General features: G+C 40.1%; 1 protein-coding gene across 4 annotated transcripts in view; it reads left to right on the top strand.

The window, feature by feature from the left end:
- Window positions 1-3,281: 3,281 nt before the first annotated feature.
- ZNF609 (zinc finger protein 609) overlaps window positions 3,282-27,338 on the top strand; it is a 247,543-nt gene continuing 223,486 nt past the window's right edge. For 3 of the 4 annotated variants that reach the window (XM_059698589.1, XM_059698580.1, XM_059698572.1), the window contains exon 1: window positions 3,325-3,457. The gene's annotated coding sequence lies outside the window, so the exon portion shown is untranslated. Of the gene's footprint in view, window positions 3,458-27,338 lie in introns of all 4 variants that reach the window. The other variant, XM_059698616.1, reaches the window with a different exon arrangement.

The following is a 27,338-nucleotide window of genomic DNA, read 5'->3' as shown; positions in this document are numbered from 1 at the left end:
TTCTTCTGCCCAGCTAGAAAAGGCCAGTAAAAAAGCAAGCATCTATTAAACTAGAGAAATCAGCTAACTTCAGTTTATTAGGCCTGAGGGGAGGAAAGAAAGTCCTATGATGAAGGATGTGTTCTCTCTGAGATTCAAATAGCAAGTTTCACATCTGCTGTTCTCAGCTTCTGTGAATGTGTTTGGAGGGAGGTGATCCATATCACAGGTTCCATCAGCAACAAGGGTCCAGCATTTGGAAGGCTTTTCTACTTCTCTCATGCAGAGAAGAAAGAACATAGCCACAGTGCCATCCTCTGACACAAAGACACTTGTGTAAATGTCCATTTATGTGTGTGCATGTAATGTGGATTAATTCATGAGGTGAAACTTGGTAAACTGATCAGATTTCAGATTTTAATTGACAATGGAGAGTCTAGAAACAAAACCTAGTAAATTTTGTACCCTAGCTTGGAGTCAGTTAAATAGGGCCAGGAAAGGGGAACCAGGAGCCAGACTAAAGTGTCCATAGAGAGGTGTGTCATAGGAGGGGAATGAGATGTTAGGACAAGGGACAAAAAAAATGTCAGTACAGAAGACTTGAGAAGAGTCTAGAGCTGTACTGTCTAATATGGTAGCCACGAGCCACATGTGATTATTTAAATGAAATTAAGAATTCATTTCCTCAGTCACATGAACCATATTTCAAGTGCTCAAATAGCCACACGTGGCTAGTAACTTTTGAATTGGATAGTGCAAATATAGACCATTTCTAACATTGCAAAAAGTTCTATTGGACAGTGCTTGTTTGGAGCAGGGGTCAACATACTTTTTCAGTAAAGGACTAGGTAGCAAATATTTCAGGCCATACAACCTGTTACTATTCTACTCTGCCGTTGTAATGCAAATGTATCCACGATAATAAGTGAATGAGCATGGCTATGAGCCAGTGAAACTTTATGAACACTGAAATTTGAATTTCATATCATTTTCACATCACACAATTTTTTTTTATTTTTCAGCCATTTAAAAATGTAAAAATGTTTTTAAAAGTATATATTTTTATTGATTTCAGAGAAGAAGGAGGGGAGGGAGGGAGAGAGAAACATCAATGATGAGAGAGAATTGTTGACCGGCTATCTCCTGCATGGCCCCCACTGAGGATTGGGCCCACAACCTGGGCATGTGTCCTTGACCAGAATCGAACCTGGGACCCTTCTGTCTGCAAACTGACTATCCACTGAACCACATCAGCCAGGGCTGTAAAAACATTCTTTGCTCATGAACCTGATTTGACCTGTGGGCCATAATTTGCCAACCCTTAGTCTGTCATGGTAGGCAAACTGCAGCTCTCAAGCCACATGTGGCTCTTTGGCCCCTTGAGTGTGGCTCTTCCTAAGCCTTAGGAGTGTCCTAGTTAAGTTGATAACAATGTACCTACCTATATAGTTTAAGTTTAAAAAATTTGGCTCTCAAAAGAAATTTCAATCGTTGTACAGTTGATATTTGGCTCTGTTGACTAATGAGTTTGCCGACCATGGATAGAGGAACAGGAAGTTAAAACTTAATATTTTTTTACTGTACAGGACATCAATCACTTTACAATTTTTAGTATTCTTCCAGACCTGAGAACTTTCTCTGGCTAAAAATTGGGGTTCAGTATAGGAATGTTTTTCCTTTGTTTCCTATTTTTGCAGCCCAGTCTCCAGCAGAGTCATGTTCTTCACTGGGAGATGATTACTCAATTATTAATCCATAATTAAGTCTAAACATTTTAACACTTAAGTCTAAAACACTAAACCGTGTTCTTTCTCTTTCCGCTAAGGAGCTGAATCCTCACTTGTAATATATCACTTAGTACAGATTGGAAGTTTGCTGTCACCTGAGATCAATTCTGTCCTTATACTGTCCTAAATAAGTTGAATATTGGTGGACCAAAGGGAGATTATCTTCCTAGGCCAGACAGCCTTAGTATTTATTTATCTTTGGCAAACACCCTGCCTGCCCCCCCCCTCCCCGCCCCAAATTATAAACACCTTTGTGTGTAGAGGTGGAGAGTAAAGGTATTTTATGACCTGGCTCTATCCTCAAGTCACATACTATCTTGAGTGGCACTGTTGGAGGATACCTCAGGATAAGCAAAGAAAGGAAAGAAACTGCAGTTGACTAAGATGGTCAAGGACCCAGGAGGAATGTAATAGGGGCTAAAATGTGGGGAGCCTTGAGAATTAAGATAAATTTCTGTTTGCTATGGAAAGAGGTAGAAGTTTTAGGAAAGGAAGTCCTGAAGAGTATGTTTCACAAGTGAGTGGTGAGTGGGGGCGTTCTTTAAACCAACAGGAGTGGCTCAGTGGTTGAGCATCGGCCTCTACGGTTTGGTTCCCTGTCAGGGCACATGCCCAGGTTGTGGGCTCAGACCCTGGTAGGGGGCATGGAGGAGGCAGCTGATTGATGATTCTCTCTCAGCGTTGATGTTTCTATTTCTCCCTCTCCCTTACTCTCTGAAATCAATGAAATTCATATTTTTTTAAAAAAAAAACATGCACTGAATGCCTACTGTGTACTAGATAATGTGCTGGGCTATCAGAGATGAATGGCAGATAAATAAGGAAAGATAAGTTACATAGGATATTGGTTTGGAGGACAGAATAAGACTTTTACATAATAAAAAGCAGTAAGGTTTGATGACAGGATGGTGAGGTGAGAAGGGATATTAGAAGGACTAGAAATGGGTACTTCGAAGAGGAAAACAAATGGTAATCTGAAAAAAGGAAACGAGAACAAAGGAAAAAGTAGAGGGTTGATATTTTGCTGAACCAAGGGATAAAATAGACGAAACCATCATGAGCTTTGCTTGCTCTTCTGTTTGTGGATGTTCGCATTCAGACCCCGTTGCCTTCTGTAAGTTTTGATACTCCCCCAGAGACCTCTCTGCGAGGAAGTCTGGTCCGGCGAGAGTTCTTTCCGCGAGGCGAGAGCGTTAGGTTCGAGCTTCTAATCCAGGTTTCTTCGAGTTTATCTCTGTTTTAACCGGCTCGCCGGGTTTTCCAGCATTCCCAGAGCAGACTCTAATCCTGGCTCCTTGTGACCGCGCATTCCGAGACCCAGGATTTGGCTTCTGCATCCAGGTTCCGGGTTTCCCCTGCGCTCTCCCGCTCCAGTCTCCACACCGGCCCGGAATCCGGATCCGAGGGCCCGGCGATCCAGTGTCCGCGCCTTCCAGGCAGCCCTGGTTGTCCCGGATCGCGGCGGCAGCGGCGGTGGCGGTGGCTGAGGGACCCGCGGCCCGGACACAGCGGCACCGGCCGGGCGGGGCGGAGCGGCGCGGGGAAGGGGCGGAGAGCCGAAGCGGAGGCGGGGTGGGGTGGGGGGGAGGGGCCGCGGGAACGGATGGCGGCCTGGGCCCCGTAGCAGCGGCGGCTCTACGGCCCGGGGCCCCGGGCCAGCGGAGGTGGCGGCTCCCGGGACCGGCCGCGCGGTGAGTCCGGAGCTTTGTGTGAAGCCGGGGCTGGGGGAGGAGAGGCGGCGGCGCTGAGGGGAGCCGGGGGTGGCGACGCCTGACGGAGGAAGTGGGGGTTGGGGGTCGGGGCCGAACGGGGGGAAGGTGTGTACGGAGGGGAGGGGGGGGTCGTTGCGTGGGTGGGGGAGGGGGCGTCGAGGGGCGCGGGGTGAAGTTCAAAGCATGGCCGTGCGGATTCAGGGTGAGGGGAGGGGTGCCCGGGAGGGGATTAGGGTCCAGCCAGGTTGCAGGGACAGGCCAGAGAGTTTGAGGCCAGTCTGCCTTGAGGGGGCCCAGGACGACGGGGGCTAGTCCGGGAGTTGGGGGTTCAGAGCGAAGGGGTGGGAGCTGGACGTGTGCGTGGCCCAGGAGGGGCAGCAAGGTGGCCGGGAGTGTGCAGTAAGTAGGTTGTGGGTGTGTGATCCTTCCAGTCTCCAGGTCATATTTACCCCTGTCCTCTTCTTCAAGATGGAGGGATTCCTGGGCCTGGCCCTTAACTGCTCTCTGCCCCCCGGAGGGTTTGTGACCCCGTCCTGTTGGGAAAACCCACGCTGCCCTCTTTTCCCTTTATGTGTAATTACGGTTGGATCATCTCCGTGCTTTGCTCAGAGTCTCCTTCCTCCCTCTGGGGTTGAGGAGGAGGAGACACATCTGACCAATTAATGTGTGTTTGTGAAACAGGCAGCAGCAAACAGTCATTTCAGCTTCTAGGAATTAGGCTCACACAGGGTGGAGAGATCAGAGCCCTTCAGGGGGAATATTTCTGAACAAATCGCAGATGATTGAATTCTCTAAAGAAGCAGCTTCCTGCCTAAATGAAAGTGGGGGAGATGGGGGAGAAAGCCTGTCTGTTCCCAGCCATGTGTCCAGAGCCCCAGGGGTTGGGTAGAGTCCCCGTCCCCCTCAGGCCTCTCTTTTCTGTGCGAGGCGTTGCTCTGCAGCCGTGAGTTAATTTCACCCCTGCTGCTTTGTCTCGGGGGGAGGCAGTGCTGGTTGAGACGGTTGTGAGCAGAGAGGGCTGTTGTGCTGCCACACACAATAGTCGTGTCATTTTATCGGGAGTGCTACCCCAGGGCTGAGAACTGCTGCAGCAGAGATAAACCGGTCCCTCTCACCCGCCTATTGTGTACACAGTGAAGGTCATAGGTTCAAGTCTTGTCTGAGAGCTTTGGATAGGCTCCATCTCCCAGGCTCCTCAGTGCCATTTTCTTCCTTTCCCAGACTGGGGCTTGCCATTGGAGGAGGCCAGACAGAAAGGCTCTTCTTTTTGAGTGAGGAACAATGCAGAGCTCATTGGCACACATTTTTCAGAAGAATAGGGGATGCCAGCCATGTTGTGCCTGCCTCTTTAGCCTGTACTAAGTTGTGAAGGAATAGTGTCTGGGAGACTCAACCCTGATGTTTATGTCAGACCTCCAGGGGGAGGTTTCTACTCTGGTTTGAACCATCATATTTAATTCTTTTTGTAGAGATGAGGCATTCATACAGTGATTTTTTGTGTGTTTGTTTAGGAATACAACCAGAAACCTGTGTAGTGTTAATATAGGGAGTCAAGGACCCAGTACCTTTTTAATGGTGACTTCCTGGTCAATAGTAATTGCACAACAAAAAGCCACAGGATTTGCCTATCTGGTCAAGGCCTGTGGAAACAAAACAACATCCCTGTTCATTTTAATTCTGATGAAAAGGGTGACTTGCTTATTGTGCAGAAGGTCCATATCTATCTCTTTATTAGGGAGAACTGTTCCAAAGAGATGAACATTAAAAAAACACTACCACCCACATTGGAGAGCTTGGGGGTTACTAATGATAGAAGGATGAGAACAAGCTAGAAGGAACCCTATCCTTGCATATATCTCATAGAAGTGTCCAACTGGTATATTAGGTAAAAATAATATTTGGGGTTAAAAATTTGATTTTCATTTAGGACATTGAAGAAAACTTTTGTTTAAAAAGAGATTAGAAATCAAACTCATTTTGAGAGGACAGTTGTATAGAATACACTGTACACAATAGCCAACCATTTCATATAAATAGAAATTTTAGCCTTTGGTATTGGTAAAGGCCTTTCTGAGGTGCTGAATCTATGTTGCTTCCCTCCTTCCTTTATTTCAAATAGTCTTAAAATGATGGCTTGCCACTTAGGTGTTGGGCTTTGTTAGGAAGAAGTTGTTGTGACCTTTGTATTTCCTGATGACAGAACTGTCTCAAGGTCTTACTAGAGGTGTTGTCTGTCTTTAGGCTATTTTCAACTAATATATGTCCTTGGTCTCTGAGTGAAGTCTCAGCTAAATTGAGTCCAAAGCTTTTTGCTCTTGTGCTGTTGGCATTCATTTCTGAATCCTGTCAGGTGACACTGAAGGCAGAAGCCCCAGATTAATTTGCCTTGATTAGGTATAGAGCTTTCAAATTTGGGCCCTTGCCATGAGGAGTCTCATGAGTCTTCTGATTGTGACCATCCTTCAGAGAGTACTTTGGGTCTTCCCCACCCCCAGCATCTTGGCAGAAAATTTTTCCTTGTGCCTGGCCAGTGTCACTCAGTGAGCATCGACCTATGAACCAGGAGGTTTGATTCCCCCAGTCAGGGCATATGCCCAGGTTGCGGGCTCCATTCCCAATAAGGGGCATGCAGGAGGCAGTTGATCAGTGATCAGTGATTTTCTCTCATCATTACACACACACACACACACACGTATTAAGAAAAGAGAATGTTTCCTTGTGAGAGGTCTGGATAGCTGGACAGATTTGTGCTTTTTTTGAGGATATGAAAGCATAATTTTGGCTACTGGTAGTAATTATGTTGCAATTAGCATAGAGCAACTAAATGGCTGGAATAGGATAATTTGTTGAGGGGTTTACTGATTGCTCTGTCAAGTGGAAGTGCCACTCCTTATTTATTTGCCTGGGAACTCCACTGCCTGGGCTCAGCCATGGAGACTTAAGAAGTATAGAAATGATATGTGGTTTCCAGAACTTCTTGCTCTGCTCTCTCTCTCTTATTACTGCCAGGTACCATAGCACCTTCTACTGCCACTCACCTCCAAAGGTAGCTAAGCAATTGTTATTTCCCTTGTGGAAAATATCATGGATGGAAATACTGCCAGACAGATGGGGTCACTCTGAGATAAGGCAGCCTTATGTTGTGTGGCAAGGCTTTTTCCCCCAGCAGTTGAATTCTCACTTTTACTTGATTTATAAAAATCCATTTTCTTAAAAAACAAAGAACAACAACAAAACCCCACAAAATACAATAATCACATTGTGTACTAAATATGCCTTTATGATCTCTCTCATGAAAGTTGGCTGTGACAGGCACAATGAAGATAGGTGATGCTGATTGGCAGGTTCTGGGCCCACTAAGTGTCAGTGAAGGACTCTTTTCACTAGGGAACAGGTAATTCACCAAAGCACCTGCCTAGCTGGGCATGTGGAATTGGCAGCAGCTGTGCAGCTGAAGAGGGATTATTGAGCAGGTGGTTAAAGAATCACATGTCACAGTGACAAGAAAATACTTAGTCTTCCGTGGTTTAGGTTCAGTTCATATGTGTGAAATTGCTCTTTGTTTCACATTTCTTAATGCCTGGTACTGATTTGTTAGTGAGATGATGATGGAATAGAAAAAAAACAGATTCTTCTTTCTCTGTTTCTTTTAGATTACTGAGTAGCTTGCCTTAGACATGGTCCTAGACAGCCCTATTGTATTTCTGTGAGTTCTGGCTTTATGCCCTATAAATGGGAAATAAATAGTGGCAATTCAGTGTTTCTAGTACTTATTAGCAATTCTTTGGTTTTAACATGGTGAAAAAGCTTTAACTCCACTGGGAAGATAACCTAGCAGGTTTTAGGCAGAGGATGTAATTGGCTTTTTGTGTTAGGCCTATCTGACATGCCTTACTCAATAAATTTGCATGTGTTTTATTTTATGAATATAATTCTCCACATGAAATTCAGTTTGTTTTGTTCTATTTTTCGTTTCTCCCAGCACCTTTATAACTCTTCTCGGGCATTGAGATTCACATCATTTGTTAGAATCAAATAATCACCCGAGGGCCAAATCGTGTTGAGGAACCATCTCAACTAAATATTTATCTTTAAAACAAGTACAGAATTTTCAATAACTTTAATGAAGACTTTCTTTTTTGAGATTTTCTGCAAATTCCCAGATTTTTCTTAAAGGTTATCATCTTCTGTTAATATGGTTTTCTTTCACATAGTCATGCCACTGTAATAGGCAGTGCCATAGAACCTAAATTTTATAAACTAGTAACTTGGTGTTTTTCCGATTTATTTATTTATTTATTTGCCTTCTAGTCATTTTCTGTATTAGGCTGACAGGCTCTTTGCTTCTATTGAAACACGCACACATTCTAATGCAGCGGTTCTCAACCTGTGGGTCGCGACCCCTTTGGGGGTTGAACAACCCTTTCACAGGGGTCGCCTAAGACCATTGGAAAACACATATATAATTACATATTGTTTTTGTGATTAATCACTATGCTTTAATTATGTTCAATTTGTAACAATGAAAATACATCCTGCATATCAGATATTTACATTACGATTCATAACAGTGGCAAAATTACAGTTATGAAGTAGCAACGAAAATAATTTTATGGTTGGGGGTCACCACAACATGAGGAACTGTATTAAAGGGTCGCAGCATTAGGAAGGTTGAGAACCACTGATAATGAATTCACAGGGTATTAACAGTCGATTGAAAGAAATGCATGATTATTAGCTGTTTCATAATTTAGAAATCCCTTTTCCAAGTGGCTTGAAGTCTCTTTACCTCTATGTCAGAGAAAGAGAGAGAGAGACAGATTTAGGTCTGTAGGTAGATTGATTTAGGGGGAAGAGAGGTGAACACTGTGACTCTGAGGCTAGGGGCCAATGGACCAGTGCAGAGACAGGAACATTTTGTAAGAATCTGCTTAAACCTGGTTTGTAACCTAGCTTTAAGTGGGAGCCTAGCAATTATTTGTATAGTATTCACTTCTGAAGAAAAATATACACTTCTTTATTTTCCCATATAAAGCCATCACAGTTGTTTGTTTTAAACAATTCACAAAGCACCATATACTTTCCTAGCATTCTCAGCAGTTTGCTTTCTCATGCTTTTTTCCCTCCCCCATCTCCCATCCTAGTTCTCTGCTCTGAAGACTTCTCTAGCAGCTTGGAAACACTCTAATTACTGTCGCTATTATAGTCACAACCCAGATCTTCCACCTCCTTCCCACTCACCCCTTTCTATCTTCCTTCTCCCTCCCCTTGCTCTAGCAGCAGGAGTTGAACTGCAGTCTCATGAGCACAGTCAGATCTATGAATGAGCTTTATATCTTGTCAAGGCAGAACTCCAGATCCAACAGGGCTGATTTTTCATGGTTCTCTTGCTGTTTGTTCTTGGATCAGAGTCCCAGAAATAAGAGATGGCAAATACCTATTAGGTCATATCTAGTCCATCACTCAGGAGCAAACCTACAATCTTCCTCTTGTCTCTGTGAGAATTTTTTCTTTTTTTCTTTTGTAGGTGAGAGCTGTCTGATGCCAGGCAAGCTCTGAAACTGCCTTCTTTTTATTGTGCTCTCTGGTCATTAGTGTCTGTTCAATGGGTTTTTATTCTTACCCCATTTTCAGGATTCCTTGTTCTCAGCAATATCTGCACCCCTTCACCTTCAGTCCTTTCTCCTTTATTGTTGGGACCACATTTGTTCCTTTTGTACCATCCATCAGTTTTCTATGCCAGAAGTTACCACTTTTCAAACCTTTGCCACAAGAAGATGCTGATGGAAGCACAGTATGCACATCCTTGAAGGTGGTAATGGTTTAGAAAATAAGTGCAAGGTTGGGCCCTTAAGAAACTTCTGTACTGTATGAACAAATGCTGCTTCTTTCTGTTCAATTTGAAGCACTCCCTGTTCTAACCCTTTGTTCTCTATATGTGGAAAAATTTTATTTCTGTGTGGCTTAATTACAGTTACAATTAAGTTATTGTCTGATTTAATAGTGCTATGCGTTTTCTTTGCTTTTCATAGACTAAGGAGTCATAAAACAAAACCCCAAGTTCTTATCACTACTATGCCTCTAACTAGCTGTGTGACCTTGTGCTAGTCACAGCTCTCTTTGCTCTTTCCTTATCTGTCAAATTAGCAGATTAGACAAGATCATCTCTCAGGTTCCATTTAACTGTAGAAATTTGTGATGTCAAGGTTGTGATGAAAGCGGGTTTTCCACTGATTGGGAAGTGACAGGAGCGAGCAGTTTATAATTACTGTGTCAAAAATATAGTCAATATTCAGAAGGGCTTATGGGTGTAGCTTACATCTCTGGGGCTTGACTTTTACTCCTCTTTGATATATTTGTAAGGCTTATGCTGTGTGTGGTTTTTTTTTCTTCTTCTTACTAGGCCATCTTATTTTGAAGGGTCTTGTATCCTCATTCTACAGGTTTACCAGCTTATCAAGTGTATCTTTTTTTAGTCTGTTCAAGCCATGAGAATGGGTATCAGAAAGCTGCAGAAAAAGAACCTCAGCTTATGAGAAGGAAATCATACCTGGAGGGCTTTGCCAGGTATTAATAAGTAATTTTGTGTATTCAGTCAGGGATCCACGATCTTAAATCTCATCAAATCTTTTAACTAAATGGGACTGATTGTGGAAATGGATTGGGTATTTTTCCATTTTTGACCACTCAGTGGAAAACCTTTGAATTAACTTCTTGGGATTGAATATGAGTTGTTCACTGTGTTTTGTTTAGAAAATAAAGTTGTTATTATTAATGCTATAAATTCTAAATGGGTGACATTTGGTGAAATCTGACTAGCAAGGGAGATCTCCAAAATACCTGGTAAAAGGGACCGAGGAATTGAAAGCTGGTGAGTGACTGTAGCAATTTTAAAGTTGACAGTATGTTAGGAAATCTTTGTTTTCAAGCAGTTTAAAGGAATAAAATCACATAAGCAAGTTAATTCCCCAAGTTAGGATTTTTGTCAACATTTCCCAGTTAATTCTTAGACTTGGGACTTCCAATAACAGATATTTATTGAATGTTAAGAGGAGGATGACAGTCTTTTTAGTCTTTTTGCTTGTTTGTTAATATAGCACAATTACATGTTTAATCTACCTTTGAACATTGGAAGAAGCATTCACTGTTTTTAAATTTGTACTTAAAACATTCATCAGTCTGTAATAGAAAAATTCGGTGGGCAGAGCTATTGTTTTGGATTCGCAAAAAGCCCTGGGAGTACTTTGCTTTATTCCCAGCCATCTGTAGCACGTTACTAATTTTCAGGTCATCTAAAGATTATTGGGAAGTGCTCCACTTGAATGTGAGACTTTAAAAAGATTTATATTAGAAATATAAGTAGTTTTTGTAGGTAGGCTTTTAAAAAAGGTGGCAGGTGAAGCATAGGGTATTGAATTAGAAAGTGGCCTGAATAGGTACCTTGCAACCTTGGGAGATCAAACCACACCATGAATGAAATCTAGATCCTGACAGGCCACATTGCTTGCCGGTATAGCATTGCATGCTGGTACTGTAGTTTCTTAGGCCCTAGTTCATTCAGTATTAGAGAAAGGCAGCAGTGTCTGCTCTATTCTCTGTACGGAGTACAGCCAGGGCTTTGGGTATGTTACCAGGAATATTCTTAGCAACATTGCTAGGTGAAGTCCTTTGAGTTAGGTTTATTACATGAACACAAGTGGATGTTCAAGAATGCACCTTATAAACTTTAGTGACAAATTCTGAGGTTTGGTGTGAAACTCAGCACTTTGTTCTGTAACTGATGCTTCTAGAGAATGATGTCTTAAAGAATGATATCAGAAATAGAACTATAGGAAGATAAATTGGAATTCTCGAGCTTATGGGATATATGTATCTGAAAGGTATACAGGAAAGGAGGAATTTTTTTTTCTACTTGGCATTTGTTTTCAAAGGCACCTCCAGTACATCATTTCTGAAACCTGCCTACCCTTTTCTTCCCTAAGCATTACAGCTTCTTCTAGTTGCCATGGCACAAAACTTTGGACTCGTATTTGGTTCTTTTTGTGCCTTACCACCTATTCAATCATTCATTACATTTGGATTATTCTGGATATCGTGCCACTTTTTCCTTTGGCTCACCTAGTTTAGGTCTTCATCTGTAATCTCATGGTTAATGCCTCTTTCTGTATTCCATATTACAGACTGCTGCAATATTACTATAATTTTATTTATTCATTTTGAATAATATTTATTGAGCACTTATATACCAGGCCAGCCATGGTCGCTGTCCTTTCAGGACTTATAAGTCTAGTTGGGGAGATCAACAATCAACTAATAAATGTATGATTATGAACAGTGCTCTGAAAGAAAAGGATTTGATTCTAGAAGAGTGTGTAACAAGGAAACCCATCTCCTTCCTGAAGCCTTTCTTAACCCTCATCTTCCCACCCATCTATCTCCAGAATTGATTATCTTCCTCTGTATCTCTTGCTTTATTTATTTAAAATATATTTTTATTGATTTCAGAGAGGAAGGGAGAGGGAGAGAGATAGAAACATCAGTGATGAGAATCATCAGTTGGCTGTCTCCTGCATGCCCCCCACTGGGGATTGAGCATGCAACCCAGGCATGTGCCCTTAACCAGAATCGAACCAGAACTTCAGTCTACAGGCCGACACTCTATCCACTGAGCCAAACCGACCTGTGTCTCTTCTGTTTCCAGTGTTTTGAGTATAACTTTATGTTTAATTAATGCTTACTGAAGTGAATTGGAATTTAACATTTGAAAACAGAAATTTCTTGTGATTTTTTTTCAGGCTTCTTTTATGCTAAATTTTATCCCAAACTGAATAACCTAGGAACAAGGTAGACTATGAAAGTCTTCAGAAATCCTTCAGACTCAAGGACAAGCTTTTGATGCCTTTACTGCCTGTATCAGTACTGTGGTTTCATATAACCAAGCTGATTGAAGACTTTGGGGAGAGAGGCAGGTAGTTGGTGTATGGCTGGTAGAAGCAATGTAGGTCAGTCACAGGAACCAGACTGGTTCTGTTAGAGGGATATAGCCATTGTTGGGCGTCTGGGTATTATTGACCTCTGGGAGGTCTTTTTAGTTTTTCCTATTTCTTTTATTTTGTAAATATTTATTGAGTTCCTACTATGTGTGAGGTCCTGTTCTAGCTGCTTAAGATCTATCAGTGAACAACATAGACAAAAATGTCCCAACCTCATGGATCACGGAAACAGAAATAAGCATAATAAATGATTATATAACATTTAAAGGGTGATGAATTAGGTGAGAAAGTAGAGCAGAGTAGGGGGATTAGGAGTGTGGAGGAGGGATAGGTAGGGAAGGTAGGGAGTTTACAGTTTTAAATAAGATGGTCAGAGAAGGCATCTTTGAGAAATGTGGTGCTGATGTGTTTACAGGGTTGTTAGGCACTTACCTGAGGTTGCTGAATGCTCTTCTGCTTAACAGAGAAAAAGAGGCAGTGTCTGCAATTGTTCCAAAGAGTCCAGCTGACATTGAGGGGGGAAATAGCTACTTGTTATGTTCTCTCCTTGGTGTTCCTCTGGCTGGCATCTCTGGAAGTTAATCATGGTGAAAATTGCAGTCAGTCTTGTCTGGAAGACACCAGGAGTGGAACTGGAAGCCTTGAGCTAGTTCCTTGAGGGGTGCGATTTACTCTTCTGTTACTTGGCCTTGGGTGCATAGAGTAATGGGTGAGTTTGGCCTCTAGGTTTTCTCCTCCCTCAATGGGGAAAGCCCAGTATTGTGACCTTACCTCTTTCTAATGAGGCCTCAGCAACTGTGTTTGGGTAGCTCTTTAAAAATAGGATTTCAAGGCCTGGTCAGTAGTGGCTCAGTGGTTGAGCGTCAACCTAGGAACCTAAGTCCAGGTTGCAGGCTTCATACCCAGTAGGGGCCGTGAAGGAGGCTGCTGATCAATGTTTCTCTCTCTCCCAGTCCCTTCCTCTTTCTCTAAAAAAATCAAAACATATTTTTAAAAAAAGATTTCAAGAAGTGTGCACTCTGCTCTCAGCTTAAAAATTGAATTTTCAAGTTTGTGGTATTTTTTTTACTTCTTCTCCCAGTACCTAATTCATTAGCTAGAAGATGAAGATGTCTTATGTCTAAGATGCTCTCTTGTCTGTATTGTAAATTTTCTTGTAATTTTCTTGCTTGCCCTTTACTCACCCTTCAACTTTTTCATTATTTTTCCTGTTACCTCTTTCCTGTTTTTCTTTCATGAAGCTAATAGGAAACAGAAATCCCCTAGGCCAGACTGCTGTTTTGGTAATTTACTGCAAGCTAAAATTTCTACCTTATATACAAGAGACTGAATATCTTATTTCTGTCCTTGAGTTAGGTAGAATGCAGCTCATAGACATCAAGCTCTCAGCTTGTTAACATTGGATGCTGTTTGATGTTGCTGAGATGCAGGGTACCTACCTATACATGCTATTTTTATTTACCTCATCAGTTTGTGCAGTGGCAGTGCACAGGAGACCTATTTGCCATTTCTGTAAAAATGTACTCTTTTTGCTACCTAATTTTAGAATAGGGTCCCGTTGAACTCTGGTCCATGCTAAAAGAAATGTTACTTTTAGGCAGAAATGGTTCTAACGTTAAATGAGCTTTGAGACATGTCACAGGACTTTTCTCTGAATTTACTGTATATCAAATGTGAAGTTCTGCGTTTTCACTACATATGCTTAAGTGGTAGAATAACATATCACTGATGTCATGAACTTTAAAGCCAGCAGCTGTTAATTCACGTGTATGTTGTTTTCTTAAGTGGTGAAAAGAACTCAGTTTAACTAACCAAGTTGTATTGCTTTATTACTAAAAATGCTTTAACATAGCTTGGTTTGCTAGTGAAAACTATTTTTTTAGTAGTAATGTCTCTGTGGTTTGTATTAGTTGGCTCTTCCGATCCTAGCAGAGCTGGAAATCCTGGCAGTGTGGATTTCAGATGCATTCCATAACACTATCTGACAGAGAGGGACATGCAGGACAGTGTTTGGTAAGGTTCTTTTTCTTATGGAGACTTTCTATAAGAAAGAAATTCAGTTTCAACAAGATTACATTGGAGTAGGTGACATAATGATGAAGTAAAATTTTCTTCCAACAACAAAAATGTTTCTTCCAAAATATATATGTTTTGCCTGAATATGTGATCTGACACATTATGTATTTTTAAAAGTGCTGTTGATACAAAGATGAGAGGCATTTCTGCTATCCTTATATAATATTTTTTCTGTGTCCTTTTTTGGTAGGCAATGTCTTGGTATAATGACTTAATTCATATCTCAGATACTTTATAGAAGAAGACTAATCATGGCAGCAAGGGATTACATTTTTTTTTTTTTACTCAAAGAGGTTCATTTTATTGATGTAAGGGATTACATTTTTATAAGGCTTGAAATCTTTGCTTAAACAAAAAATGTCACATTTCGAATCAAAATAATATGACTGAGTTGAAAATGTTAAAGGTGATTGGAGGAGCTGCAAAACTAGGCTAGATAATAATAATGTGGAGTTCATTTATTTATATACAGATTGGTTAAATGCTTCATTACATGCAAATGTGAAAATATGGTTTTGAATAAGACAAACTACTTACAGTTGGCTGTTTTAGAACCTACAAAGAAATAACCTGGATTTTACACCTAAGGAAAAAACAAGAATTAATAAAGGTTTTTCTAGATTAATACTGTTTAATCACATTTTGATTAAGCTCAGTTTCCTCAGGAAGAGAGGAAGAACAAAATTTATATGGAAATTCTGTTTTAAGAAATCAAGCTGTGATTAAGTATGTACATTAGAAAAAGTGGAAAGAAAGATTTAAAAAGGTAAACCATCTTCTAGAAATGTAAAGACTTAAAAACTATCATATTAGAAGTCCATGTTAAAAGAAAGTAAGGGTTCAAAAGGACCATTCAGAACAGATGGCAATTTGGCATAATCTTGAAGCTGTGGAGAGGAGAAAGCCATCTTTTAAAAAAATTAGGAACATTTTCAGTCAAGACCACAAGCAACCCACAAAGTGATGATGGTGGAGTGCCATCTAGAATTTAGGCAAAAGAAAAAAGATGAAATAGATAAGCCTCTTTGCAAAACTAATGGTAGGCATTTTTTGCTTTTTATTTAAAAGGAGATGTTAAAAATGGAAAGGCAGCTACAAAATTGGTGAGACTACTTATCATAGTGTGAAAGATCCATTCACGATGATAACATTATAGAAGTTCCACTTCCCAAGCAGATTAAAAAGACTCAACTGATGGTGAGCACCAAAACCCCACTGAAGCAAGTCTTGCCCCAGAAGGGTGTCTTCAGCACAGAAGTTCTCTCACTGCAGACACAGCTGATTCTCACTGCTAATTGGCCTGGAGGTCAATTCCTCCCAGTGATCCTACAACAATCAAGGCTTAACTACAACAAGACTGTGCACAAAGCCCACAAGCGGGTACACCAAGAGTGTCCACCTCAGGTAACAGGGGAGGCTGAGCCACTGGACCCTACAGGACACCTAGCACACAAAACCACTCTACCAACACAGGGAAGCATAGACAATGCGGAGACAAAGAAACAGGTCACAAATGACAGAAATGGAGGAAAGCAAATGACTGGATATAGAGTTCAAGGCCACGTTTATAAGGTTTTTCAAGAATTTATGGAAACTGCCGATAAATTTAGTGAGACCCTCAATAAATCTAGTGAGACTCTCGAGGATATGAAAACGGACCAACTAGAAATTAAGCATACACTGACTGAAATAAAGAATAATATACAGAGATCCAACAGCAGACTAGAGGATCCCAAGAAACAAGTCAAAGATTTGAAATACGAAGAAACAAAAAAGACCCAACCGAAAAAGAAAAAAGATTCCAAAAATATGAAGATAGTGTAAGGAGCCTCTGGAACAACTTCAAGCGTACCAACATCAGAATTATAGGGGTACCAGAAGAAGAGAGAGCGCAAGATATTGAAAACCTATTTGAAGAAATAATGACAGAAAACTTCCCCTACCTGGTGAAAGAAATAGACTTACAAGTCCAGGAAGCGCAGAGAACCCCAAACAAAAGGAACCCAAAGAGGACCACACCAAGACACATCATAATTAAAATGCCAAGAGCAAAAGACAGAGAGAGAATCTTAAAAGTAGCAAGAGAAAGACAGTCAGTTAGTTACCTACAAGGGAGTACCCATACGACTGTCAGCTGATTTCTCAACAGAAACCATGCAAGCCAGAAGAGAGTGGCAAGAAATATTCAAAGTGATGAATGCCAGGAACCTACCACCAAGATTACTTTATCCAGCAAAGCTATCATTCAGAATAGAAGGTCAGATAAAGAGCTTCACAGATAAGAAAATGCTAAAGGAGTTCATCACCACCAAACCAGCATTATATGAAATGCTGAAAGGTATTCTTTAAGAAGAGGAAGAAGAAAAAGGAACTCTTACCATTTGCCACAGCATGGATGGAACTGGAGAGCGGATAAATACCACAGGATCTCACTCATTTGTGGAATATAATGAACAACATAAACTGATGAACAAGGACTGATCCAGAGACGGAGAGGCATTGATTGGACTGTCGGGCCTTGGAGGGAAGGTAGGGGAGGGTGGGGGTAAGGGGGAAAGATCAACCAAAGGACTTATATGCAAGCATATAGGCCTAACCAATGGACACGGACAACGGGGGGGTGAGGGCATGAGCGGGGGAGGGGGGGTAGAGGGTAACGTGGGGATAAGGACACATATGTAATATCTTAATCAATAAAAAATATATTAAAAAAAAAAACCTCAACTGATGATAGATGCTTAATGTTTGTTTTTTTCCCTGATTAGAACATGGGCTAATCTTTTTTAAAGCACCAAAAGATACAAAGAATTCTTAGGAATTATCCCAGAAATGTTAACATTTATTTAGTATTTCCAACACATTTTTTTTCTAGCTGCCTAGACTTCTTTTAATCAAATCAATAAACTTGATGAAATCACAATTATCTATTCAAGAATTTAGAGAGAATTCAAGAATAAACTGTGGAACCCTTAGTGAAAATATATCACTTCAAGTTGTAAGTAGTGTAGTAGTGTGATCACTACATCTGGACTGGTGTGGATTTCAAATGTTATTCCCTTAAGGGTTTGGAGGTGGAGGGACTAAAAGCTATATTGGAAAATTGGTAAAATGTAAATTGATTGAGATGACTTGGTACCATTCATATAACTTATTGGGGCAGTGGTTAGTTAACATAAGGAGAAGTCATATGATAAATCACTAACAATTGTGTGTGGGTTGAGTTGTTACCTGTGGACATTGTTTAGTTTGAAAAGACTTTAAAAAGTCAGGCCAAAAAACTTTAGTCATGGATTGGACAAAAATGTTTTGTGCCTCAGCAAACTTATTTTCTCACAGTGAATACTTTTATAGTTCCATAGTCCTTCTCTGCAGTTCTAAAACTCAAAAGCTCTGAAAACAAAGGTGTGTTTGTGTGTTTTTTGGTAAGGAAGGCACAACCTGGCTTCAACCAATAAGAGGCAGCTTACAGTCTTTTTGGTTCTATTCCAAGTAAATATTCATTTTGCTGTAGGGATATTAATGAGTTTGATGTTAGAATGCTGCTCCAGTTTCTATATTAATTATCTCAACTTTTTACAGACTCAAATAAGTGCAGTGACTTGCCTGAGATTGTTAAACAGCTATGGAAGTAAGGGAGAGTAAAGAATAGAATCGAACTTTTCTGCCTCCTCCCATGTTTTGTTTTCATTGTACTGCGCTGGTTCCTCATGACATTACCTTCAAAAACCATATGCATAAGTTCAGGGTGCAAGAATTTAAGCAGTGACACTCATCTTATTTGATACTTCAATAAATAAATATTTTTCATAAGTGACATATTTAGATTTTCCAAGGATAGTTTTCAGTAGTTAGGTTCCCAAATTGTTTAAGAGATGTTGGCTATTTTGGGCTGATGAAAGGAATATCTTATATGTGGGAGATGAAAAATAGATTAGCTTCAGTGTGGACAAGTATTACATTTAAAAAGAGGCAGAAAGTCCAAATCACTTTCTTAGCATGATTAACGTCTACCTAATAATTGTAGTCCCCAAGGGAGATTAGGAATCTTGGTAAGCTATTCCTAGAAAAATTAGCTCAGTGCACTGACAGGGAAATGCTTGGCATCATTAGGAAGAGAATCAGAACTAAATAAAGATAAAAATAAACTCCCCTCTATGCAAAACCAAAATTTGTCTATGTTTGTGATAACGGTTTTCTGTTGATCCCCAAGAAATACTTATCAGAGCTGGTGACCAAAGGAGGCGAAGGTTTTAATGAAGACATGTAAAAAAAAAGCACACACTTTGGTTTTTATTTACTTTTTATTTTTTATATTTTTATTAATTTCAGAGAGGAAGGGAGACGGAGAGATAGAAATGTCAATAATGAGAGAGAATCATTGATTAGCTGCCTCCTGCAGGTCTCACACTGGGGATCAAGCCCCAACCTGACCAGAATCTAACTGTAACCTTCTGGTTCATAGGTCAACACTCAACCATTGAGCCATGCGGGCTGGGCGAACTTCAGTTTTTAAAGACAGAGGAAATATCAAATTCTATCAAGTGAAGAGAAGAATATAAAGATTTGGTTACCAGTTCTTAGGATTTTGTATTGGATAGAGAGCACCCTTTCAAGTTAGAAATAAATTGAGCTGAATTATTGGGTTGCTCTTATCAAAAGTAAATAAATAAAATGTGTTAACCGTAGAGGTAATAGAAATTAAAAATAAGGTCAAGAAGCGTTTTTTATTAAACTTTTCATTTCGAGATAATTATAGAGTCTCATACTGTTGTAAGAATAATATAGAGGGATCTCTTGTATACATTTTACCCAGTTCCCTCCAGCGGTAACATCTTGTAAATCTATAGTACAATATCATAACCACATATTGACATTGATACAACACACCTATCTCATTCAGATTTCCCCAGTTTTACTTGTACGCATTTATGAGTGTGTACATTTAGTTTTATGCAATTTTATTACCACCACAAGTCAAGATACTGAACAGTTCCATCACCACAAAGGTCTCATGCTGCCCCTCTATAGCCATACCTGCCACACTTCTGCTGCCCCTCCTTCCATCAATTGATATATTTTATAAAAACCTATTAAGGGAAGCAGAGGTTTGATGTGTATAGACAGTTTCCAACTTAACAATGGTTCAACCTATGACTTCTCAGCATTATGACGGTGCAAAAATGATAACATTCAGTAAAAACTGTACTTTGAGTTTTGATCCTTTCCCGGGTTAGCAATATGCCATACAATACTCTCTCATGATGCTGGGCAGTGGCAATGAGATGATTCTGCCCAAATGTAAGTGGTCTGAGCACATTTAAGGTAAGCTAGGCTAAAATGGTTATGTTCGGTAGGTTAAGTGTATTAAATGCATTTTTGACTTATCGATATTTGCACCTTACAATGGATCTATCAGCATGTAACCCCATCATAAGTCCAGGAGTACCTGTACATCCTTAACTTTTTATAAAATTGTTTTAAAATGTTTTATTTATCAAATTAATACATATAACTTTTTAGTTTTTTCTTTTCCCATGAACTTGATATTAAAAGTCAAATAATACTACTGCTTTCGGTGAAAATCAGCAATCTACTATATACTCCTTCCCACAAGTCTCACTCCCAATAGGCAACTGCTTTAAGCTTTTTTAGATTTTTTTTCTTATATTTACTCACATATTTCTAAATAATAAATAATATGCTCTCCTATTACCCTCCCCTTCTTATCAAATCCTCCTAATATAGTTATGTTGCAATTTTTAGTTAGATCAATCTATATTCATTGTTTATTATGTTAAGGATTATTTATTCCTAGAGGCCCCGTGCATGAAATTTGTACAGGAAGAGCGGGTCCCCTCAGCCCAGCCTGCACCCTCTCCAATCCAGGACGCCTGGGATCGGGCCTAAACCGGCAGTTGGACATCCCTCTCACAATCGTGGACCGCTGGCTCCTAATCGCCCACCTGCCTGCCTGCCTGGTCGGCCCCTAACTGCCTCTCACTGCCCCTTTGTGCTGGCCTGGTCACCCCTTACTGCCCCTTCTGCCGGCCTGGTCACCTCCAACTGCCCCCCCCCCTCCCCGCCAGCCTGGTTGCCCCACGCAGCCTGCTTGTTCAGTCATTTTGTCGGCCCTCACTAACCCCCCTGCCGGCCTGGTCGTAGGCAGCCATCTTGTGATTGTGTGATGGTCAATTTGCATATTACCACTTTATTATATAGGATTGAGCCAGTAAGTATACTACTGTTATGTTTTCTTGTACAACTTTTGTTTCTTTCCAGGATTTAATATAATTAATCACCTCTTTTTTTTTTTTTCAGTTTGTTGTTATTGTCCTTATTACTAATTAATTCAGTCTTTCCAACAGATGTGTAAATCTTGCAATATAGTCAAACATAGGGTAATAAGTAGTTTCTTTCTTCCTTTCCTTTATTTTTTCCTTTTTTTTTCTTACCATCCCACTAAATATTCTAACCTAGAAAGATTGATGGCATGATTCCCTTTTACCATTATCGCATAAAATACCACTTTAGGACCAGGACCATGATCCAGTAGTAATACAGTTCTCTTGTTTATAGTTACTTAATATTTTATTTTATTTTTGGGATTATAATGTGATAAATTGCATAAAGAACACTAATTGTAAGTGTACACTCAATTTTTCCATATTTATAGCCACCATGCCAGTAAAGATAGAAACATTTTCTGCACTCCCAGACATGACCACTTTTCTGACTTCTGTCACCTTTAAGTCATAGTTGTTTAAAATGTAATGACTGAATGGTTTAAGTCGTCTGATAGTCTGACTTATCATACACTTAAGTATATGCATGTGGGCTTTCAGGAGTTGGTTATGTCCAGAATACCTGATTTGTGGACTGACCCTATTTTGGGAAGCAACTGGGCATGTTTGAAGGGAATAGGCAGGGGCAGTTAGGCATTTTAAGAAATGTGAGGACTGTTTTGTTTTACAACCTTCCCCCTAGATTCTTGTTGAATCTGAATCCTTTATCTTGGAGAGAGGAATCTACACTCTGTCCTAGTAAGTTTGAGGATTGTCAGGTAATTGAGACAGTTTATAACTGACTAGTGGTAAATCAAGCTGAATGGAGGGGAGAAGTGGCAGCCTAGGCGCTGTTATGATTCTATGCGTTGAGGAAAGCAGTGTTCATTCACTTATTTATGGACCAAAATATTTGAGGGCACAGTGAACCAAACACTGCTCTTAAGAAACAGTGGTGACCAGGGTGCTTGCAGTCTAGTGGTTCACATTTATGGACCAAAATATTTGAGGGCACAGTGAACCAAGCACTGTTCTTAAGATACAATAGCGAGCAGCTTGCAATCTAGTGGTGGAAACAAATATTAATCAAGTCATCATATTTTGAGAGGTAGGGTGTGAACAGGGAGTGTCTTTTGGTAAAGGCCATGAGGCAATAAGATGGGAGTGGGGTGCAGAGGACAGTGTGGGCATGAGGCAAGGTTGGAAGAAGTAGACATGGCTTAGATATCCTTAAGTATGTGCAAGTGGATCTCACATTTTTTTGTAGCTAGTCTGACATCCTAGTGTAGATGTTATCTTTTTAAAAAAAAATGTTTTTATTAATTTTAAAGAGGGGGAGAGAGAGAGAGAGAGAAAGAGAAAGAAAAATATCGATGTGAGAGAAAAACATTGGTTGCCTCCTGCTCGCACCCTAACAAGGGACTGAACCCCCAACCTGGGCATGTGTCCTGACTTGGAATCAAACCTGTGACCTTTTGGTGTATGAGATGATGCTCATCCAACTGAGCCACACCAGCCAGGGCTAGGATAGCAGTTCTTGTGTAAGAAATGTAAGTAAGGAGGTAATTTCTGTATTTCTTTAAAAATGTATAGGCTTTTCTTTTTCCCTTATGACTATAAATTTGACTCATATTACTCCCTGTTTTAGAGATGAGGAAATTGAAATACAGAAAAGCTTTGACCAACAATTCTGTATGGAGGGCCAATTTCTGAGATCTGATTCCTAGCTATTTCCACTATTCACTTTTTTTCTGAGAAGTTGACATCACCGATCTCTCTTTAGCACAGAAAGTTTACATCTGGGAATAAGAACTAAATTGTAAATGGTGACATAGCCCTCATTATTAGGGGAGGGGGAATGGTGGATTTTTTTGTTTACTTTAGATCAGCAGTTCTTAATCTGTGGGTCACGACCCCTTTGGTGGTCATTTGACCCTTTCACAGGGGTAGCCTAAGACTATCCTGCATATCAGATATTCACATTACGATTCATAACAGTAGCAACGAAAATAATTTTATGGTTGGGTCACAACATGAGGAACTGTATTTAAAGGGCCAGAAGGTTGAGAACCACTGCTTTAAATGATCATGGCCTTCTGCTTCTTGGCCTTATACATAGGCTTTAGGAGAGGTTTTCCCTGTGGACTATTTCCACCAAATGAATCCCTACAGAGTTGGGATTGAACTATTTACATATTCAGTATGCTGTTTAGCCTATTGTGAGATGTATGCTGGCACAGAGCAGTACCAACAAACACCAAAGCTCTAAACCTGAGCCCTTTTGAATAGCTATGTCCTGGTGGAAGTGTCAGTTGTTTATTTGAAATGAAACAGGTCAAGCCTCATAATCTTTGAGAACAGCAGCCTGTGAGGGACATAAAACTATTCATGAGATGCAGCATATAAACACTCAGAGACCGAGAGATGCTACACTTTTATGTCCTTAGGTGACACTTGGTCAGATGAGCCCTGTTGAATTGGATCTCTCCTCAAATTGGCACTGTTAGTCTGTTCTTTATCTGATCCCCACTAGAGATATAAGTTGAGAGCTATGGTACTTGAGATGACACAATTCCTTTGTTATAGTAATTAATGTAATAAATTAAGGGAGAGACCCAAAGGAAAGTTGATTGTTTCTTGTTAGAGCCCTAGGTGGAAATTGAGTTGATGAGCGAGCGCCTATGAAACATGGCAGGTGGAGAGGGAGATGCCTGTTTTTCCAGCTGAGTCAGCTCAGCATCACTGAGGATGGTTTACATGTTGTACTAGCCTCACCTGAGGTTGGCTAAGTACAAAGTGATTTCTAGGTAGCATCTGGAATTCAGGGAAGATGGAATGATATGGTTTTTTCTAGCAACTTTGCTGTATCCCATTGGTTTATTGACAGTTTCCTGGGGGCATCAAACCCTATGAAACTCACACAATTTAGATTTGAAGGACTGTTCTGTCATGGAGTCAACATCCTCGTGGATTGGAACAACTGGTGAAAGATAATCCAGATGTTAAAACTCTGAGCTTTCAGATTAGTTTCTTGGCACTGAGGGATTTTTGAAGCAAAATGGAGCCTTTTTGTTAGTCAATATAGTATAGAGTTTTATGAGCCACCCTGAATTCATCAAAAAAGAAAGGATTGCCATTTTTTTTTCATAGAACTCAAATGGATATCAGTATTACATGTAATTTAATTTGTAAAAAATTTTTAAAACATTTTCCATTTATTTTTTAAAATACCTTAGATACTTTTTTTATATTTTTATTTTATTGATTTTTAGAGAGAGAGGAATGGGGAGAGAGAGAGAGAAACATCAGTTTGTTTTTCCACTTATTTATGCATTCTTTGGTTGCTTCTTGTATGTGTCCTAACTGGAAATTGAACCTGTAACCTTGGCATATTGGGACGATACGCTCTAAGCAACCGAGTTTACCGGGCCAGGGATAAATACCTTAGATACTTTATACAAGGTGTAACTGTGAAACAGTCCTCTTTAAGTTTAGGCACCAGAATATTATGAGAATATTTGGATCATTTTATATTTTTGAGTTGTCTTATATTTTTCAGATTGTATCCTTATAATATGCTTAGAATCATGATGGATTCTCCTTCCATTTATTTTATAATGAAAAAATTAATATTTAATGAAGCAACTTGGCTATCAATCTGGCTTGGGTCAATGGAAATTTGAGTCCAGAAGTCACATCTCTTGATTCAAAGTTCTGTGTTCTTTTTCCTACACCATGCTACATTCCTAGAATTGAGTACAGCATTTTTTTTTCTTTGTCCATACAGCTTTTGGGGGGAACTACCTAGCCAGACAGATCACCCTCACATCCAAATATGTGTGACCTTTGTGGTCCCAAGCAGATTATACACAACTGTCACTTACTCAGGTCAGAGTGTATAAGAAGATTGACTCAAAATCAATAAGGAGAGGGGAGGACAGATAAATTTACAGTGGAACAACATTGGACACTGTTATTTAGACCATAATAGCTGTGGGTCATTGGCAGTTAAAGAGATCTCTCTTTGAAGCCCTCTAGAATGGATACAGAGCTTTATCTGAGTGGAAAGAGAAGTACTGTTCTTAGTATGTTTCACTTAAGGTCAGTTGTTGCTTATGTCCTCTTGCCAGGGGCCAAGACGTCACATGAGGACTCTTTTTTTCTCTTTCTTAGCCTTCTTGAAGAGAAGCCTTGTTCATTCTTGAGTGGTATGATCTATGGCATGTGCCCTAAAAAAGCAACTAATGACCTGAAATGTGTGATTGATTACAAACCAGTCTGTGGGCTGAGAGTCTGAGAGATAGAGTTAGGTTCCAGAGAAGAAACTGGAATTTGAACTCCTGTTGTTACAGGTACACAGTATGGAGAATGATTACATGACCTAGCTTGGTCACAACAAAGAGATCAGGTGCAGGAACAAGGCACAAATGGTACTGACAAGGAATTCCAGAGTCTGGTGAATTGTGGTCTTAAATAGGGAAGTGGAATATAGATAGAAGGAGAGAAGACAGGAAAATATTTACAGAAGCTCTTCCAAGTTAAAAGTGCCTTGTGTTCTCTGTAAGGTATCAGTTCTCCTGATTCTGCACTTTCTCTTCTATGGAAGCAAGAGGTCAGTGCTTTTTCATTTCCAGCTAGCATGTTAGTGCCCTACCTCCTGGGGTTAAACATCTCTGCAACGACCTGTCAGAGAGTTGATTATTAGCTGTATAAAGCCAGGGATGCTGTATGGAGCAGATGGGAAGTGGTTTGGCTGCTGCAGCCAGGCTGATTAAAGAATCCTTGGCATTTTTACAGTGTCTTTGGAAACGTACCGCCAAAATTACTATGAAGCCTGCTGGGTTTGGAAAGCTGGATTTCTGAAAAGTCACCTGGTTGAAAAGTAGTACGTACGAAAACTCTTAACACCCTCAAAAATAGGACAATGGTTCTCTAAAGAGCATCAGTACTACTAAAGATCAGTCCTCATAATTTTTTTTTGTTTGCATCCTGGTCATTCAGAAATTATTATTTTTTAAAATTAAATCTTTATTCAGATTATTACAGTTGTTCCTCTTTTTTCCCCCCATAGCTCCCCTCCACCCGGTTCCTACCCTACCCTCTACCCTTACCCCCCCACCCCCCACACACATACACACTGTCCTTATCAATAGGTGTATGATTTTTGTCTAGTCTCTTCCTGCACCTCCCACACCTCTCTCCCCCCAAGAATTGTCAGTCCACTCCCTTTCTATGCCCCTGATTCTATTATATTCACCAGTTTATTCTATTCATCAGATTTTTTTATTTACTTGATTTTTAGATTCACTTGTTGATAGATATGTACTTGTTGTTCATAATTTGTATCTTTACCTTTTTCTTCTTCTTCCTCTTCTTAAAGGATACCTTTCAGCATTTCATATAATACTGGTTTGGTGGTGATGAACTCCTTTAGCTTTTCCTTATCTGTGAAGCTCTTTATCTGACCTTCATTTCTGAATGATAGCTTTGCTGGATAAAGTAATCTTGGTTGTAGGTTCTTGGTATAAATCTCTTTGAATATTTCTTGCCACTCCCTTCTGGCCTGCATAGTTTCTGTTGAGAAATCAGCTGACAATCTTATGGGTACTCCCTTGTAGGTAACTAACTGTTTTTCTCTTGCTGCTTTTAAGATTTTCTCTTTGTCTTTTGCTCTTGGCATTTTAATTATGATGTGTCTTGGTGTGGTCCTCTTTGGATTCCTTTTGTTTGGGGTTCTCTGCGCTTCCTGGACTTGTAAGTCTATTTCTTTCACCAGGTAGGGGAAGTTTTCTGTCATTATTTCTTCAAATAGGTTTTCAATATCTTACGCTCTCTCTTCTTCTGGCACCCCTATAATTCGGATGTTGGTTCTCTTGAAGTTGTCCCAGAGGCTCCTAACACTATCTTCATATTTTTTTATTCTTTTTTCTTTTTGCTTTTCTGGTTGGGTGTTTTTTACTTCTTCGTATTGCTAATCTTTGACTTGATTCTTGTGATCTTCTAGTCTGCTGTTGGATCTCTGTACAATATTCTTTATTTCAGTCAGTGTATGCTTAATTTCTAGTTGGTCCTTTTTCATAACCTTGATGCTCTCACTAGATTTCTTGAGGTTCTCACTAAATTTATCGGCAGTTTCTAGAAAATTCTTGAAAAACCTTATAAGTGTGGTTTTGAACTCTATATCCAGTAGTTTGCTTTCCTTTTTCTGTCATTTGTGACCTGTTTCTTTGTCTCTGCATTTTGGCTGCTTCCCTGTGTTGATAGAGTGGCTTTCTGTGCTAGGTGCCCTATAGGGCCCAGTAGCTCAGCCTCTCCAATTACCTGAGGTGGACATTCTTGGTGCGCCCCTTTGTGGGCTTTGTGCACAGTCTTGTTGTAGTTAAGCCTTAATTGTTGTAGGTATCACTGGGAGGAATTGACCTCCAGTCCAATTGGCTGTGAGAATCAGCTGTGTCTACAGTGGGAGAACTTCTGTGCTGGAGACACCCTTCTGGGGCAAGACTTGCTTCA

Source organism: Myotis daubentonii, chromosome 1 (assembly GCF_963259705.1).
Source record: "Myotis daubentonii chromosome 1, mMyoDau2.1, whole genome shotgun sequence".
Taxonomy (NCBI): domain Eukaryota; kingdom Metazoa; phylum Chordata; class Mammalia; order Chiroptera; family Vespertilionidae; genus Myotis; species Myotis daubentonii.
The sequence above is the reverse complement of the archived record's forward strand: the minus strand, read 5'-3'. Positions and strand labels throughout refer to the sequence as shown.